Source organism: Thunnus thynnus, chromosome 16 (genome assembly GCF_963924715.1).
Source record: "Thunnus thynnus chromosome 16, fThuThy2.1, whole genome shotgun sequence".
Lineage (NCBI taxonomy): Eukaryota > Metazoa > Chordata > Actinopteri > Scombriformes > Scombridae > Thunnus > Thunnus thynnus.
Genome location: NC_089532.1, coordinates 20,753,987 through 20,773,319, shown reverse-complemented (window position 1 = coordinate 20,773,319; position 19,333 = coordinate 20,753,987). Strand labels below are relative to the sequence as shown.

General features: G+C 41.8%; 1 protein-coding gene across 3 annotated transcripts in view; it reads left to right on the top strand.

Annotated features, from left to right (window-relative positions):
* tiam2a (TIAM Rac1 associated GEF 2a) overlaps window positions 1–19,333 on the top strand; it is a 92,097-nt gene that overhangs the window by 4,961 nt on the left and 67,803 nt on the right. For 2 of the 3 annotated variants that reach the window (XM_067615005.1, XM_067615002.1), the window contains exon 1: window positions 14,958–15,149. The exons of the other annotated variant lie outside the window; for it this stretch is intronic. The gene's annotated coding sequence lies outside the window, so the exon portion shown is untranslated. Of the gene's footprint in view, window positions 1–14,957; window positions 15,150–19,333 lie in introns of those variants that run through there. 3 annotated transcript variants of the gene reach the window in all.

Below are 19,333 nucleotides of genomic sequence, written 5' to 3'. Positions count from 1 at the left end.
CCTCAGCTTAACTTGTGTTTAGCGCTACTTTGCATTGATGAAAACACTGATGATGGATGTTTAAACCGTGCAGAGATGACAAGCAGTATCATACATATTATAAATACTTAATGCATTAAGGTTCAGAGAAAATAAAGACTGTGATTCAGTGATAGGCAACAGTTCAACAAATCCAGACTTGGTATTTCTAGAGTGAGTGTTGCTCCTCTTTTGTTTCTGAAGGCAACAACTTGTCTCATTTTTCTCCTCCGCTTTCATGAGAATATTTCATTTCTCAGGGGTGAATAAAAATGTAGCAAGTGTTTTTACTTTTTGCTGTGCCAGGCTCAGGAAGAGAATGGCTCGCAGTCAGACGGAAAGCCTGTGTTTGCCAAGTCAGTGTGTATTTGCCTACTGAGGAGGTGTGTGTGTGTGTGTGTGTTATCAGTGGTCTACATGCCTGTCACAGAATACCTTGTGCTACACACATAACTGTGTGTGTGTATACTGGCAGTTTATCAGCGGTGCCACAATACAACCAGCATTAAACCCATTAGTGTAAACAGGGTTTAGGCAGAGACGGCACATTTGAGGATTGTTGTCTACATTTGTTGTCTCTGTTAACATTGTTAGTCCCTAATCTTTCCTGTTAGAGGCCCCCGTTTCAAACGAGAAACATCAGTCAGCATACATCATCTGTTTACATATATGACTATCTGTCCTGAGACGTCTGTTTTCCCCAAAGTGACCGTCTCACTCTCATTAGAAAAGCTCTATCGGTGCTTCTGCTTCTCATCTCAAGCTGTCTGCGCTTATTGGGGCGGGAGGGAGGTGAGCGTGGGGTCATAGGAGTCTAAAGGTCATCACTGTTGGAGACACAAGGGAGGAGTCTGGGAAATTAGAGACAGAACGGTAGTCAAGGTGACAACCGCCGGCAACAAACACCTTCCCTGATTTTTAAGGGAAGATCCAGTCATGATTCACGGTGGGCGGAGAGTTGTGCATTTGTGTGTTATCTGGGTGACAGGGGAGCTTATTAAATCTGCCAACGCAAACGAGGAATATGTGTGTGTATGTGTGTGTGTGTGTGTTTGCAGGAGTCGGGGGAGGGCGGGGGTAAGAGAGAGAGAGAGAGAGAGAGAGAGAGATATGCAGGGAGCGAGGTGTGCTGAGATGCTGAGCAAGCGGGGCCAGCGTTTGACAGCGCAGCACACTGTGCCTGGAAATGGGGGAATTTTTAAAATGTGAAATGTATCAGTGAAGACAGGCGGGAATGGGCTGCAGCCTCCCGCTGTCAGTCTTACATGTTCTCATGAGAGTGGCTGCGCGCACATATTGCAGTCATACACAGTCATTTAACCAACTCCCACAGCGTTTATATCAATTTTCTGATTATCTGTAAGCTCTCCTTCTTGCGCAACACACATTCACACGGGCTGAATACACTGCAGACGTTTTACATCAGCTTTGTTTGTCTGTGTCAGCCGCATTCACACGTCTATCATCATTAGTAAGAGAACACCATATAAAAGCTCTTTATTAAAGGCTGACTCAGTTTCTTCCTGCAGATGTGACACCTGGTTCATCAAAAACAAGCCTCATTGTTTCCATTAAGTGCTAAAGTGAGTGTTTTGAGTGTGTTGTGTCTACCTGCCCACACACGTGACTCTGTTTGTTCGCCCTCCGTCCCCTTCTGCTCCCCCCCCCCCCATGCTGTTTGTGAGGATGGTGCGGCAGCTAGCTGGTAATTAGCCCTGAAGGCCTCTTGGTTGTCTGCCTGTTTGTTTACGACAGTAAGAAGCAGGTTCCCTCCTGAGAGTCGGGGGCGTTATTCTGAAGTGTGCAAAAGAGACGGAGCAGACGGTGACAAATTAAAAAGACAGGAAATTCAATGACTCACTGACTTATCACTGACAAATGGAATTGGATGTTTGAAATTGGGTTGGACTAATTTTGAAGGCTGATGAGCTCTTTTAAATAAAGCTGTCAACATTTTAGGCATTTATTACAGTGGCGATAATGGCATTTTATTTGTGGCAGTCACAGAATTGCAAAATTATTATTAAAAAGTTTGACAGTAACATACGTTTTTTTTTGGATAATCCACAAAACACACATAAGGATTATTTCTTCTGTCACGGTTCACAGTGAGACTTTGACAACATATATACACAAATAAACCCAAAGTATTTGTATTTTTTATTCTCGACATAATGTTAAAGCCTCTGAAACAGCATTGAGATGGTCATGTGTGACAAATCTCCATCTTTAGTCATGTAAGCATAACTTTTTGTTCCCTCAATTTGTCCCATTTCATACTTGTCACCAGTGTAAAAAATAAATAACTTTTTTGTGTTTTTACATCTGTTTCCATTACTCCCTGGAAAATAGTTTGCTCTAAGCGGTTCCTTTACTGGTGACGGTTTGTACTGGCATGATGCTGTCTACCGTTCTGCACTCAGGCTCATTACTGGTGATGCTTATAATATTCATCATTGCATCCTGTACAAAAAGGTCAGGTGACTCTCTCTCTCTGAGAGGTGGGATTTTCATATATATTTGTTTATGTACAAAGCCCTTATTGGAAAGCTGCCCTCTTTTATTACTTCCATGCTAGTTTGGTCCACTGGACCACATTACACCAGTACTAATGACTGGCTGACGCTCCATGTCCCTTGTGTTCATCCAGAGCTTGGAAGAACTGCTTTTGGCTTCTTTGCACCATCCACCTGGAACACACTACAAAACACTTTAAAAATAAATTCATTGGTAACTCTTGGTCATATTAAATCCACAATCTCAAAGCTTTTAACTTCTGTTTGTACCTGTTGTAATTGATTTTGTTGTTACTTTATTTATTAATTGTATTTATATGTTTGTCTTCTTTCTTGCTCGACATCATTGTAAATGAGGGCTTTGACCTCAGTGATTTTCAAGTTTAAATAAGTAAATAAAGTAAATTAAGACATATTAATTGTGTAGAAGTGAACAAATATAATAAAAAATAAATCAAAGCAAAAAGAGCACAGTGCTGTAATGTCAGGAGTTGGAACAATAAATCATTGATCAATCATCCTCTTCTAAAGACAGCCTGCAGTGAATCCTGATAGCTGAAATTGATTTATTTTCAAAGCAAGAATGTAGATTTTCTGAACACGTACAGCACAGTGCAAACAGTTTATGTATTTTTGAACATTTTCTCTCTACAAAGCTCAGACATAAACCTCTAATAATCCAGGAGCCGATATGAGCAACTTTGAATAAAAGGCTAATGTTGGAAAAATGAATGTTTTATCAGCCTAATTCTCAATAAGGTAATTTGAATAATTATATTAATAAGTCTCTTTATCTCATTTCTCAACTCAACTTCTTACCATTACAAATAAACTTGGTCTCTTCAATCAAGAACCAGTCTCTTGATTCTGCTGCAGAGATCTGCTTTATTCTGTCTTGTTTCAAGATGCTCATTCTTAGAAAATCCTGAAATAAGAGAAACTTTCCTGAGACCAAGTGGAATTATCCAACTTCAGGCTCATTTACACAATACATTCCTGTTTCATCAAGAAAAATATTCCCTGATGGCTAAATCAGACAGTAAATAGCTGTTGATCATACATATTTGTTATGAATAGGTTCTTTATAGTTGGGCATCACTGTGTTTAGACACATAAAAAGTACTTTGTATGGAGATTGATTTGAAGGTTGAAGTGTAAAGAGAAATTTCTCATCTTCCCACACAAGTTAACACAGCGAAAAAAAGCCAATGTCCTGCTCACGAGTAGTTAACCCCGTGTTGAGCGCTTCAAACCTCCCTCCTGCCGCTGCCCCAATCTGTCGAGTGTGTGTGTGTGTGTGCGACTTTGTCAATATCACCCACGAGGGTTCCACTGCCACCCCGCTGATGGGGATTAAATATTCATGATCATGTTTATTAATGACCAGCAGGCATCAGGGATCTCCAGTCTGTCACACACACCCACACACACACACACACACACACACACACATATGAGTTTACACATTTTGAACCCACACGTGCTTCAACCTCTTCCTAATCTCTCACACACACAAATCAGATACACAGACACACGCTCTCTGGTGATTTGACACACCTCCACACTTTCACACCTCCACACACACACACACACACACACACACACACACACACTCTCTCTCTCTTTCATATTCTCCTATCTTCATACAATACATTCAATGAGACACACGTTCCTGAATAAATCTCCCTTGTCTTTCTTCATGCTGTGTAATTTGGTAGAACGGTCTTAAGTGTGTGTGTGTGTGTATAAGTATGGATCTGCCGGGTTGTTAAATAGAAAAAGAACAGATTTCCTGTCTACTTGTCTCTCTGGACCGCCGGTCTGAACTCTCCCAAGGGTAGAGGGGATGGACTGAGGACCTCGCTGAGAACATCTGTGACGGCCGGGCCCCAGCAGAGACTGCAGTGTGACAGGGCCTATCCGCAGCAGATGTCACATCATTGCATGTGTGTTCAGGGTTGAGAAGTCCATGACCTAGGGAAGATGTACAGGAAATGCCCTCTATGCTATCTCTTCCTTCCTGCCCATCTTTTCACATTAGTCTCCTATCTTGTTAATTATTGCGGGGTTAATTATAGCAGTAAATAAACATTAATAACAGTGACTGATCATCCTGTCATTATAATAAAATAAAGTCAAATCTGACTGACATTTCCTCCCCTTTATTTTCTTTCACTCGCTCTTTCATTTTCAACCTCTTCTCTGTCCTTTTCCCCCTCCTCTCTTTCCTTCAACTCCTCTGATGTGATATAACTATACATGCTTTGCCCCACAGCCTCTGCAAATGAAATGACAAATGAGTGATGAGCAGAGGAGCGCTGATGCCGCACTCCGCACATCGTCCCGTCTGATACTACATCTCCTCTCTCGTCCCTCCGTCTCTCCACGGTTGGACTTTCCCCTCCTTCCCTTTCCCTCTTCAGCTTTCCCCTCCAGTCACTATTTTCATTATTCTTACGCTCCGCTTCCTCCCCTCATCCTCTTTTATTCCTTTGGCCATTGGCGTCTCACCTCTTTTTCTCTCTATCTCTTGTTCGCTACTGTTCGTCTTCAGAGTAGTGTGACAGTCTGGTCAGATTCACTGGTCACTGAGCCTCCCGATGGGACTTCTGCCTGGTTCCAAAACTTACTAAAAATATGATTTAAAAAAAGCACTCAAAGGTTATTTTTAGGTTTCATTTTAATCTGGTCCACAGAGGCCAGAGAGCAGCAAATTACCCTTCAAACTTGAATTTCAGACTTTAGTTGGTGATATTGAAACAAAGTTAGAAGGTGAGAACGTTTAGAAACTTTAAAGCTGCAATAATCAGTATTTTATATTAACAACGGATCAAATGACCCACAGAGAATTATCCCCCGACTCTACAGCTCCACTCAGCGTTTCGGCGTCTTTAAGCACTTGTCTTGGTTTTACAGCCCACAACTCTACTGATTTGATTCAATCTCGCCGCTTTCATCAGCGCTGTTGTCAGCCGCGGCAGACAAACAAAGTTAGCAACTATCAGGTGAGCACAGTGAAGCACATTCAGCTGCCCAGGATTTGGTTGAGCAAACAGAGCTAAAACGAGAGTAAATATTGGACTTACATTCGCCCGGTGACCAGAAACAGGACTCCAGATGAATGTTTCTCCTTATCTGCTCAATGTGTACATAAGCAAGGCTTTCGAAAAAACAAGCTGGACATATCAACCTCAAAGGTGATACTAAGTCGTGTTTACAGCTTGTTTCTGCTGCCGTTGAGTGGCCAAAATAATCAGTTATCACCGGTTTAAACACAAGTCATTTTTAGCCTGTTTTGTGTAGACGATTGGTAAAAGTTGTATAGAATCTGCTAAAAAAAAAAAAAAAGACTGTCAGGGAGTATTTTATCTTTCTTTTGTACTACTAAATATGTAAGATAGCCTGCCTGACATGTTAACATGACTGATTGTGATTTGATGATATTTCAGTACTTCTGTATGGCACTGTAACAAAAACACAAACAACCCTTTACAGTTAAAATGCCAGTCTTCAGACTTCGGATATTGTTACTGTTTCTTTGATCTCAGCGCAGTGTATACTTAAAAGAAAGAGAATGCCAGAACTAATAATATACTAGACTTCACACACAACACACACACAATACCAGAAACACCTACCTCCCTAGAAATGCTACTTTTGTGAAGCTGCTAATATTTGGTTTGAATCAGAGAGATAATGCTACACTGAAATGAGAATATGAGAAAAAATCAAACTAAATAGAATTGAAAAGTGATACTGAAACAAAACTTGGAAACTAAAGTCAGCACTGGAAGCAGTAATGACCTTGGTGGAGAGTGTAAGGAGAGGAGGGTCAGGAGATCGGTGCAGAAGGTTCGACAGGGTGAAGAAGGGAATTGTAGCTAATGAGTAAGCACAGTTTGCTCTTCCGCTAACTGATTCGGCCTCCGCCCTCTTTCTTTCTTTCTCTGTCCTTTCTATCTCCCCCGCCTAATTCGTCCCCTCCTCACCCTGTGTGTCACGTAGGGAGAAAATGAGAAACATGAATCTAGCACTTGAATTGAGTTTAAGAGTTACTGTGTTAGTGAGGATAAGCGCGGGCCGGGTCAGACCAGACCATTCTTGGCCGGGCTTGGGGGGGGGGGGTATCGTGTTGGAGGCTGAGAGGCTGAGAGGGTAAAAGAGGCTGCACTTTTTTTCTCAGGCTATAGGAACTGGACAAAATCAAGTCGCATTCATCAAAAAGACACAAACAGTACATGCCACCAGTGAGCGGGTAGAAGTGAATATACATATACTGTATATACAAACACAGGAAGTGGGCAAAATGACAGACACAGTACATATGAAACGACTTTAACTCTCATCATCATATCATCACATCGTCGTAATTACAAGGTCTGCTACAGAGGCAAAGTAACCAATGTGCCAATTAATGGCGTGTGTCAGCTGTAAAAAAGTCTGAAGATGAGGCTTTAGATGTTTGTATTATATGGGTTGTGGATCTGTATATCTTTATTTTAATATCACCCCCATAAAACAGGACAAAGATAGTTTCAAAAGGTACATAGTGTTTGATTTATATGAAACTACCAGTCTGGTTTGCATGTGTTTCTATTTAGCTTCGGAGCTGCTACACATTCTCATGTTTTCACTGTTGAGATGATTCCTTGTGATCACTCAACACGTGTAACCAAGTGTTTTACATGTGTTATCTGCACTTGGTAATGTATGGGCTATTTTTATAAAGTTGTGCTCTTATACACACAGCTAAACAAATGCAAGAATGACTGAATACCAGTATAAACTGAAAATACAGTTTGGTGTTTTTAATATCTTGTCCTCTACTTGCACATGCAAACTCATACTCCCTGTTGTCTGAGTAATGAAAGATGTTCAGCCTTTCCCGAGAATACATTACCTACATACACACACTTTGCTGTCAAATCAGACACCTCACACACACACACACACATCACAGCCCACAGGAGAGCTAATCCGATTTTACAGCCCAAGTGAAAAGAGTCTCACATGGACACATCCATTAGCTATTATTAGCTAAATAGGCTAATAGGTAAACAAAGGGCTGCTGTGAAGAAGCCCAGGTGCACGCTTTTTGAAATGGACCTAAATAACTAAATATTAATCTCACCTTAACGTAAAGCTTGGTGCATTGTGATGCTGCATTGTGCAGTGTGAAATTTGCAATAGAGTAAATCATCTTTACCCTGAATTAACAGTGAAGACAAATCTAATCGTATTTTGACTGCAGTTAACAGATTTTTCTCTTGGAAGAACTAAAGTTTATCCCCAAGGAGATGTTAAAAAGCTTATGACAAACCTGAAATGTTCACTCACACATACATACTGTAAACTAATCCACCGTTGCCATGAACGCCTCCACTGGCTGCGTAAACAAACCAGTCCAGACAGTTTGGGAGGGAAGTATCAGCTTTCCATTAACAGCTCCTGGCCATTCATTTCCTACTTTGTTTAAAAGCCGAGCTGCCAGATAGACAGACAGACAGACAGGCAGACGGACAGATAAACAGCCTCACTTGAGTCCGGTGTTTTCTGTTACTACTCCTTCATCTGTACTGGTAGGTGATGATTTTGTGGGAAAAGACCCAGAGCTGTACGAGTGTTTCTAATTAAGAAAGTGAAATGAGCAGATTTTAACAAGGTAATTTTAACAGCCCTGCACTCTGCTCCCTTCACATGGGTGTGAAAGTGTTTCTCAGCAGGGAACGAGGAGGTAAATGGGTGTGGGAATATTACCATAGCGAGCTCCGGCTAAGGGACGGATCATGGTCCTGATGGAGCAATAAGAGCCTGTTTGTTTCTAACACTTTCGATATTATGCTAGGGAGTCATTAAGGGCCAGTAATATGGGAGCCTCATTAATTAGCGAAAAAGTAATTTTGCTAGTGGTTGTTGTTGCATTTCAAGGATGTAATTAACACGTCTGACATTCCTAGCCCTCAACTTTTTCCTGCAAGTTGTTAGTGTCTGAATTGTGTGGCTTGTTTTGAGACAGTCTGTCGCTCTTTATTGAATTAGAATGAGCAGAATTTAGCTTCAGCACAGCCCGATACAAATCAGATTACACTTCAGAGTGACTGATTGCATTTGGCTCATTGGAATCAGCCTTTACCATTTTTTTTTTTTTTTTACTGAATGGAGCTTTTGATTTTTGTCTGTTGGCTTATAATATGTTATTCTCATTAGACTCAATTTTGGCTTACTCAATCAAGTGTCCTTGTGTTTGCTTCCCTTTCACTGGCCTCTAGGCTGGAGTGCTGTGGTTGTAGTCGTTCGACCAGGAGTGAAGAGATTTGAATCAGCTTAAACTGTCACGCCAGCCTCGAGCAACAGACTGCTTCCTTATTCTCTTTCAGCGAGTCTATAAAAGACAAGGCTTGTCCAGTCCTGATCTTTCTTTCATAAAGTAATCTCCCCCACGGTCTCTCAATCATTTATATCCTTTCCTCTCTCATGCGGGATATATTTGGCTACGTACATGCTCTCAACTTTGTCATTGTCAAATCTGCCCTATATTCCGTTAAAGGAGATGTAAAAACGGGCGCTCACGTGTTGACTCGGGTGCATTTTTAGATGGAGGTTTGATGCAATGTTGACCGCACGCTGAGCTGTCCACCATGAATCCATCAGTCATATTTTCTCTCTCCATGTTTGGACATGGTACGATGGCACCGTGTGCCAGGTTTGACACGGCCTGATGGGAAGACAAACATGGTTTTGAGGACAGGCAATTTTGTTGTCAGTCACTGCAGAGAGGCACACTGTAATAGCCGGAGGCTGATGGGGATTTTTTTGTTTTTTTAATGAATGTAAGTGGGCAATGTTGCCTGAGATTAATTGGTAAAAATTCAGTGTAGATAAATGATAGAAGCTTAAAGGAATAAAAAAAGAGGCTGTTGCTGTAGCCTTGAGGGATTTGGTAAAACAGATTTCACTATTTCACACAACAGATGCTCATATATATCCACAAAACCTATCTGAGTAAGCCAAGTAATGCATTATACCATAACTGGATATACTTTATGTAAATTAAGTGTGTTCTGGTGTAGAGTTCATACATATATGAGTGTGTGAATAATAAGAACACAGATCTATTGCTATTTGCATCATAGTTTTTAATTTGACCAGTTACATCAACACTGGTATACTGGATTCTTTGGTATTAGATATACTGTATACGTGCAGTATGTTCATGATTTATCTTGTGTGCAGTATTCACCTCATTCACATGGAAACAAGCATGATCAGAATGCAGGATTTTTGATGTCCTGCATGAAATTTGAGAAAAGGCAGACAAGGCTGAAAGTATGTAAACACATTTAGGCTGGAGGGGCTTTGTGAATGAGGATAAAATCACAGGCTGATTCCAGTGTTATGATTTTATTCTTGTAGGTGCTTCTAAAAGCACTTGAGGGCATTTGTCATAAAATGGCAAAACGTGATTTGTGACATGTAAACATAGCCTGCAGGGGGGTGATGCGTAATAGTGTCACTTGGGCAGCAATCACATTTACTGCCGTACACATGATTCTCACTCAAGTATACTGAACTTATAATTTACAGCAGTTCACAAGAGAAAAACAAACAAAGATCACAGAAGAGTCTAAAAAATAAATGTAATATTGTATAGCTGAAATACGTCTCTGCTTTGTTATCGTGTTGATTGTCGCCTGAGCCTTCAGATTTTTATTGTGAGTCTTGAGTAGGGAACCGCTGCTGTACAGTTCTACTGCTGTAGTCTATACAAATATGTATCTGGCAGCTTTATATTTTTTATTTGAATCATTTTGTATTAGTTAAGGCTACAGAAAACCATTTGGGCAATCATCTTCTTCTCCATCTGTTTCTTGCTTTCATCCACTTATGTGAATTTCTTTAAGTGGTCCTATACAACGTGGGATTATCTACTCCAAACGTGTTTGTGATTTCTCTCCAGACATATTTTACAGTTGTGCTGTTTTAATAATCCCTCCCTGATTGAGAGAGGCGCAGATATCTTCTAAGCGCCTCAGTGCACTTACCTTGAAATGATTCATTTTTCAGAGCGTAATGATCTCACATACTGTAGATGGAAACAGGCAAACAGCCAGAGAAAGAAAATGGAGGTGCTTTCCCACAAGGCCGTTTCAGAACAGTTCCAGATGATCATGCATCAACATCCAGTATACAGTATAGAAAGTGAATATTTGGCTAGTTCAACAACAAGCCTTTCAACACTTTGTGCAGCCATTCTGGCTTCAGATGCATATTTGATCTTTTATTTATCCAGTACAGCCTCACTTACCGGCTTTTTTAGCTTTGTTTGACAGTCCCATCCTCCCATCCATCAAATGGCCGTCTCAATCTTTTCCCCACACGCAAGGACACAAAAGGCGAATTCAACTCCTATCTCTGTCACACCCCTGTGATAGTTTCTTCACTTACAACTCAAGTAATCAACACATCCAGCCCCCTCACTGCTCTGTTACCCTCCCACTCTCAGTGCTCAGTAATGACATATCTGTGTGGCAGACAGGCAGTCAGACAGACAGATGATACAATGCGTGAGGGTCAAATCCATCACGTATGTGTTTTCCCACACCAACACATCCATACAGCTTTATTTATTGTATTCATCCATCTACCTGCCATCAGTCAGCATCTATATCTCCAACTGCTGGATTTATTTCTGCACAAAATGACACTGTAGGTGTTAGTTGTGCTGAGTAGTTTTCTCAAAAGGAATCAATTCAAAAAGCTTAAATTTAAAGCTTTTTTAAACAAAAAAATGACATAGATGAAGGTCTTAAGATTTTCATCTAATACTAATGGAATCACATGTATGGGAAGGTAAATCAGGGGCTTTAAGTGCTCCATCTGTACTTTAAAGACCCCAATAACACTGACGTGAGAGGTCGGCTTCTGTGACACACAGTTCCCTCGTTGTCGCCATTGATTTCTCATTAGTTAAACCCTCAGGAGTCTGCAAGCTATCACTTGGATCAGACCTGTCTTGTTCAATTAAAAGCCTTTTTTTTACAAAATGGCCTTGCTTTTTCATACCTTATCTTCACCCAGTGCCCTTCTATCGCCTTTCCAGCGCATAGATTTCCTTTGTCTATTGTGTGAGCTGCTGCAATTGCAGCCTTTGTGTTCGTGCAGGCTTTAATGTTGACTGCTGTATTTAGACACAAGTAAAGAATTGTTTCAGGGTGTGGCATTTCAGTGTCTGATTATAGTCTTCCTCTCACCCTCCCTCTGTGACACCTCAATGACACACACACACACCATAGGACAACTCCCTCCTTGTGTCCTCTCCCAAAAAACAAAAAAATATCTTCCCCTGCAGACCACCGCAGAGCACCTTCCATACCAGCCTGCCAGCCTTTGAAACAACTGTAGGGAGACAATTTTCTCCCAACCACACCGAGCCATTAAAGGCTACATGACAAATGAGCGTGGTAATTACATGTGGACACTGAACAGGCCGGCCCTCGCAGCTCAGCACCTCATACAGTGGTAATAATGGCTGGATCACATCGCACAATGGGCAGCGGCGAGGAGGGTGAGAAAATCACTTAGCAGGGGAGCGGCCCGACCCGCTCCCCTTCTACAGTAATACACACTCACATACACACACAATTACCAGGACGACTCTATTACAGCATCCATAATGGCAGTACAAAGCGGTGAGAGTCCGGAGGGTGTTAAGAAGCCTAATTTAAGAGAGGGAAGGAAGAGTTGATGCTGAGGTGTTGATAAGTGTGTGCATGTAGTGTATGTGTTCGTGTGTGTGTGTGTGTGTTTGAGCCCCATACCTGCCAGCCTATCTGTAGAGTATTTGTGTTGCATAAGCAAAAAAAAAAAAGAGGGAATGTTGGCTGAGCTCACTGTTTTTCTGGCCCCTGTTGTGTTTTAAAGCAATAAAGGGGCAATACCAATATTTCAGCAATCATAGGTCCTGTAGCAGTTCTCCTGTGAGTGTCTGGAAAGGCTTCATTAGGATGCCTTTCCTGTGTCAGACCGACAGACAGGCGGAGAGAGCTGACAATGTCCATCAGAGCCAATTATGTTTAATGAGATGCGGAGTGACCAGAGCTGAAAACTGCCAGACGACACAGGACCAGAGCTTCCATGTGGCCAGAATACACCCAGAATGCCTCCCTGAACAACATTAATTACTGGGTGGGGATCTGTTGTACGTCATCAGTAACAATGATGACATTTGCCCAAAGGAATATTGCAGTAGTCATGGCTCAAAATGATAGTTTCTCTGTACCAGTGAAAAAGATCAAAATACTCAGTTAAGATCAAAATGACCTTAACACCAGAGGAGTTTTGGTTTCAGCACATCTCCATTTGTAATGATCCACGTCCTCTCACAACCTCGTTTGTCTGCACAATCCTTTGACACTCCTTAAGATACATAATAAGATATTATGTTGATTTTTAAAAAGACACTTGCTAACTGGAGTTGAATACCCTGCGGCTAAATCCAATTGAAGAGGGATGAGAGGGGGCTTGTTGTGTAGACAGATCCTGATCGGTCTGTGATGAAAGGAGCAGGATCAACTGCTACAATGGGCAGCGGAGATAGGCATCATTATTCGGGCCCCCACTGTAGCAGCTGTAAAAAGGCTGATATGCAGAGATGGGTTGTTTCTGGCCAGAGAGTCACATTATGAAAGGTTTACGAGCATCGTGAGGGAGATTGCAAGAAGGAGGGCCTGGCCATCGCCACTATGTTATCAGGGAGTGGAGGTATTTGGATGTGGATGACTGAGTATGATAGAGAGAGAATGAAAGTGGGGGAATGAATACTAAAGCATTACGTCCAAGAATAACAATGATCATTCTTGTCACTGGCATGCTGTCTGATTGTCTGAGGAGACCAAACCTGTTTCCTATCACTTTGCTTATCAGTTCATTAGTTCATGTGACAGGCAGGGTTGTTAGTGTTATGCAAAATATGCTCACCTTGCTCACCTCTCCAAGGAAAACAGCTGACTGAGAGCCTAAGGGTAGGAAACTTTTTCAGGTCAAGGGCTGCCAAATATATCCTTGCAAGACCACACAGTTTGTCAGTAAGAATCCAGCCTAAGAAGGATCGATGGGTGAGTTAAAACAGTAAAATCATATTTATTCTGTCAGTGCAGACTTGAAGTGAGTGAAGTTAAAACCTTCTTCATTTCACAAAATATTGCACCTCATTTGCTGCAGTGAAACCTGATACACATGTAAAGAAACAACGATACAGAACATCAACTAAAGACTAATTTATAGTTTCCATGTCTGCATAGCAGACACCCAATGTATTGTACTATAGTCCACATGTTTTTGGACTATACCCATGCCTTAATTTTTTTAAAGGAGTACTCCAGCGATTTAATTTTGCACTTCCTTAATGTTGGGAGATCACAAAAGAGAGCTTTTTAAATAAGAGAACGGTCAAAATTGAAGCAGCAGAGACTGAGATATCCTGAATTTTAGTTTCTAGTATGGGTCAAGATCCAAAAACACTGGATCCTACATTTCCCATAATACAACTCAATAGCATCTTTAATTTAAACCATCTGCCTCTCAAATGAAATACATCTTTCAAATCCTGCAGTTTATAACAAAAGCTTTCTATTAAAAATATTAAACCTGCAGTGCAGAACTTTTATCTGCCCCATCTGGCAGTGACAGTAAACAGTTAAATAGTCAGTTAAAAGTCAAAAGTTAGCACAGGGCTAAACCGGATGTTAGCTGGCTCGGCCAGCAGAAGTCCCTGGTGTGTATGCTCAATGGGCGCCCCTCAGCTCTGGGAAACCAGTCATTGCTGGTTGACATGAAATGCATCACTACCATTGCACCGGCGGGAAAATCGCCACAGACATCAGATTTAAAAACTTCATATACTGTGAATGTAGAGAGATTTATCTGGCAGTCATAGGCTTAATCAGCATTGTGTGAGCTCGTTTGACAAAGGCTTCAGTGTAACGGACGTTCATTTATATGTAAAAGTCCTGCACTCCAGTTTTAAGTCTCAAACCCAAGCCAATATACCACCGATGACATCATTAATTCAGGATAATTTCTTTTAACTTTGGAAAGCTCCTCCAGAACCACACAGACATTTTACAACAGGCTGAGTAGTGCTCATGACGAATAAACCGAATGTCATGTGTAAATTTGGTCGAAGGCCACTTTAATTAAAGTGAAATATTCGTGTAATTTAACTATATTTTACTGAAGACACTTACATCTCCCCGAGGGACCCCAAGAAATCCCCGAACCACTGTTTGGGAACCCCTAAATTATCATGATATGTGTTATCATCCATGTGTATATACCTCTACGGTATAGCATGCTGTAAGAACACGGCCATCCCCCCTCTCTGTGGCCGTGGGAAGGAGGAGTTTAACCCCACATTGTCTGGGAGGAGTCCGCAGTCTCTTGGCGCTCCGTCCCACCAACATTTGTTCTGGGAACGGAGGAATCGTGGAAATACGCTCCAAAAAAAATCCGATTTTATGTTTCTTTAAAATGCAACAACGTTATATTTAGCGGTTGTGAAGAGGGAAACACGTGAATATTGTGAGGAGTATGTCTCACCAGATGAAACATTAGCCGGTAAGTTACAAGCGAACTTATTTTACAGTCACGCTGGTTGTGAAGGACTCCGTTCATATGTGTAAGTGCGCTTTGTCCGCTGCAACTCCTCAACGCGCATTTGATCAAAGTTTGTTTTTGTTAAAGAAAAGTTTGGCGGTGTTTGTGTAATTATTCGGCTTTAAATTCACCAGCGAGTCCTCATTGAACGCTGTGTGTATTATAGCTCGCTGCAGCAACTGTGACAGATTGTTTTATTTCATTATTATCATAAGTGAAAGTCATTATATTGAAGAATAGCCTACAACACGGGGCCCTGTGTAGAAAGTACAATGTAGTTTTGGTCAAGTTGTTGTTGACAGAGAGAGAATGACCTCTCCCTTTATATTTATAATCATCATTCATTAAAACTGTTGTTTTAATTTTACTTACTGGAATACAATATCGGTTAATTAAATCTTTTGTGCGGTGTGAAACGCAATTTGGTATGAATAATAAATCCCACCCCTGTCATCATGTTCAGCCTTGGAAATTAATAAAAACTCCATACCACAGGTATTTGGGTTGTCATTCCACTGACACAGTAGATCACAGTTGGTGCTTGTGTAGTGTGGAGATGTTCAACATGTAGCCCACAGCAGTATCAGAGAGGCTGCTTATTGCCTTCTTTTCTTGCTTCTGATTTATGAACTGAGAGATAGGGCGCATCGGTCATTCCGCTAAATGCTGGGGTATGTTCCTCTGTTGTATTTGGATGTGATTTACCCTCAGCTGCTATTGTTTTTTGGCCGTGTGCTGGGGTGGAAGGGCCATCTAGCCACATACAGGCAACAAAAGGGCCCTGGGACCCCTGGAGTGAAGGGCCTGCCCAGAGCAAATAGATCCAAGGAGCAGGAGGAAGGGTCGGGCATGCCTTTTGGCATGGTTGGCCCTCTGTCATGGAAACCGGCACGGGAAGGTGTCAGTCTGACTGTACTGCTACCTTTGCAGTTGAGTGGGGTTGTAACAATAAAAACACAGGCTAATGTTTGACATAAAGAGGCTGGCTGATCTGTCTGAAGGCTCTGGCTGGAAGTCATATCTTAATGGAGAGGTTAAACCTTGAGGAAAAGTGATATGATAACAGTAATTAATGTGATAAATGGTTATTGGATGATGTACCGGATAAGTGGAGGCAATGTAAATGTTTACTAATCATTTACTTGGAACAATATCCAGGAAGTAGGCTTAGCCCAACATGAGTGCAAGAGAGAAGATAGCCAAGAATGTCTGCTGTTTATTTTTCTAGGGAGAAACATGCTGTGTGATTGGTTTATATTCCGTCAGGCCTTCCTGCCACCCTGCCTGTTTAATGAACTATAAAGGAGTAGTTATTTACTTATACAATTGCTGTTGTTCTCATGTATGCGCCCTGTTCTTTCAGAGATCATATCACTAAACTGAATGGACAGAAGCTGTTGCACCACACGCAGATTTTGGCCTATGTGGTTCACATTTTTGTGGCAAAGAAATCCTCAACCACAGGGAACACTATGTTTTTACTATTCTGTTTTCCCCGGGTTGGGATGGGGTCTTGAACCAAAGTGATACTGATTGAGTATGACCCATAATTTTCTTTTAGTGGAAAACGTGATTGTTTTGCTCTTTCCCTTTGTGACACAAGTTGCAATTTCTGCCTCTCAGCTGGTGGGACTGTCAGTTGTCAAAATTGTTTACCAGTGACAAAAGGGAGATGTAATGCTACCCCCTCTCTGGGTGGCACAGGATTGCGTCACAGTCATCTACTGCTCATCATCTCCCTAATTTAACATTCTGAAACAGTGACATAATTACCACAGGAACTTCCCTTATGAAACAATCGTGTTTTGAAGTCGTGTGTGTGACTTTGTGGAGTTATGTAAAGAAGTACGATCTAGCTGTGGTGGAAAAATGACTCTTCTCGTGCCTGATGCTTTATGTGTACAACGACCGACGTCAACCGAGAAGTTTGGAATTGTTCTCTCTCCGCAGGCCATTTGGAAGGCTGTGTGTGAGTGCCCGTCATCGTTAATTCTGAAGTGCTAGCACACTGGTCGAGAAACACCAATGTTTCATGTCTTCTCCCCGGCACATTTTTCTCCATATAAGGTGGCGTGCATGTGACTTATCAGGCATGGGTAACATCTGTGCTTATTGTCACACGGGGATGAAGGCCTTTTACTGTCTCTAGGTAGAGAGGCACTGCAGGGGAAAACCACAGGGGCTCCACTTGACTGGAGCATCTCCAGGACAAAAGGATTTGAAATGGATTAAACAAAAACTTTCATTTTTGTACATTTCTCAGCATATTCGCTCCCTTGGTTACAATGAAGTGCCCTTTCTTGCCTTCAAGCTTCTGTTTTAGTGTAGAAAGTCCAGTCACAAAGGCATAATGGTGACTTGTATGTTTCTATTTCTTACTGCTGTGGTTGAGATTATATTTGGCTTTCACAGTGTTTGCTGGTAGTGTACGGCCAGCCGTGTCTGGAGTGGTTGCTATAAAAAGCAGGTGAACTAAAAGCTGGTGTTGACAGCATCTTGGCTGAAGCTTCACATTTGCTACCGCACTCACCGCTACGCCAACCATAAGACACATGGCTGGCTTTGACCCCTTCCGGGTGCACACAACTGCAGGTCAGAGAGCTATCACCAACACAACATTGACTTACCCATCCTGTCTTGTGGTGCCAGTTTAGACAAAAATAATAACTGAGCGTTGTGACTAAAAAACAGCCCAAAAGAGATCCTTTGTACCTTGTGTACTGCATAATTCAGTGACTCTGAATTTAACCTGTTTTGCTGTGGCTACTGGGTTGGCGGACACACAAACACACGCCCATCCACTTTGAGAGATTTGTTCAGTCAGCTGCACTTTGTGAATCTGCTCCAACACAAGATCCCCTGCTCTGCTGCACAAACAGGAACCTTCTGTCCAGCTCAACAGAGCGATGTGGGTCTCATCTCACTGAACCGATGCGCCCATTCATGCCCCTCTTAACAGCCACAGCTCTCGGGCCTTTGAGGAGATTAACGCGTAGGTCTAAATTGAATTGCTCTCCTTCAGGGTCACCTGCTAAAGAATGGTTTGTAAGGTTTGCAAAGAAAATGAAGATTAAATGGTGGCTGCAGCTTTTAACAATGTGTCAAACGAGGTATCAGATTAAGAGTTGCCAAGTGGATGATTGGGGTGCAGGCGAAGAAGGAAGTCAGGTAGCTTTGTGCCAGACGACTACACTTGTGATTCAGACTTTCATTAACCCCAAAGAAATAACTGCGAGACATGCCATTACCATTCTTTTATCGATGGTCATATAAATCACATGGCTATTGGTGTACATGAAGCAAAAAGCTCCCATGGCAGCAGTAGAGTAGCGGTGCATGTAATTCCTGTGTGCACACCAGACAGCATACAATATTTCAGTCTGGAAAAAGATGCTGCCTCATCACTTTGAACCTAACCAAGTGATTTACAAGCCGCGAATATACAAGAGTTAGTTTCATTATCAAAATGTATGAACAGTGAGATGGTGAGGAGAGGGAGTATTGGGTATTGGGTTATTTGCTGGTGTATTGATCTGCATATGGGACTTCATATCTTAACAATCCAGCCGCCACAGAGAACGTTGTTGGAGCGTGTGTGATCTTTAATGCTCAAAGCACATTCTTTTATGTGCATTGCTGCTGTGTGTAAAATACTATTTTATCCTTTGGTTATGAATTCAAGATGGAAACAGTGAAGTTGCATCATGTCTCTGCGGAGCGCAGTAAAGTCTGTATGTACATGATATTCGTGTTTCTTATACCTTCTTCTAAAGATGGCACGTGTTCATGCATTCTTTAGGCGACCAACAGTCTTCTTTGTATGGAAATACCCCCTTCTGCACCCCCACTCGTTGACTCTAAGCCTGCTCACCGGTCAATCCCAACAACAATAGAAATTGTGATTGATCTGCCCTACCTTGGTCCATAAGCCAGAAGGTCTCACTTACTATCCTTCCCGTATTGGAAAGCCAAACACAGCTGGTGCTACGGGCCAAAGTGCTCGGTGCTGGGATGTTCAGTTGGCGCCATGTGTCTTGTATTGTCCCCCATGATGGATGGAGCTAATTCTGGGTACACATTTACTCCAACACATCCCACCTGCTCATCAGTGGGTGGAGAATTGACTATATCTTTGTTCTTCCTTT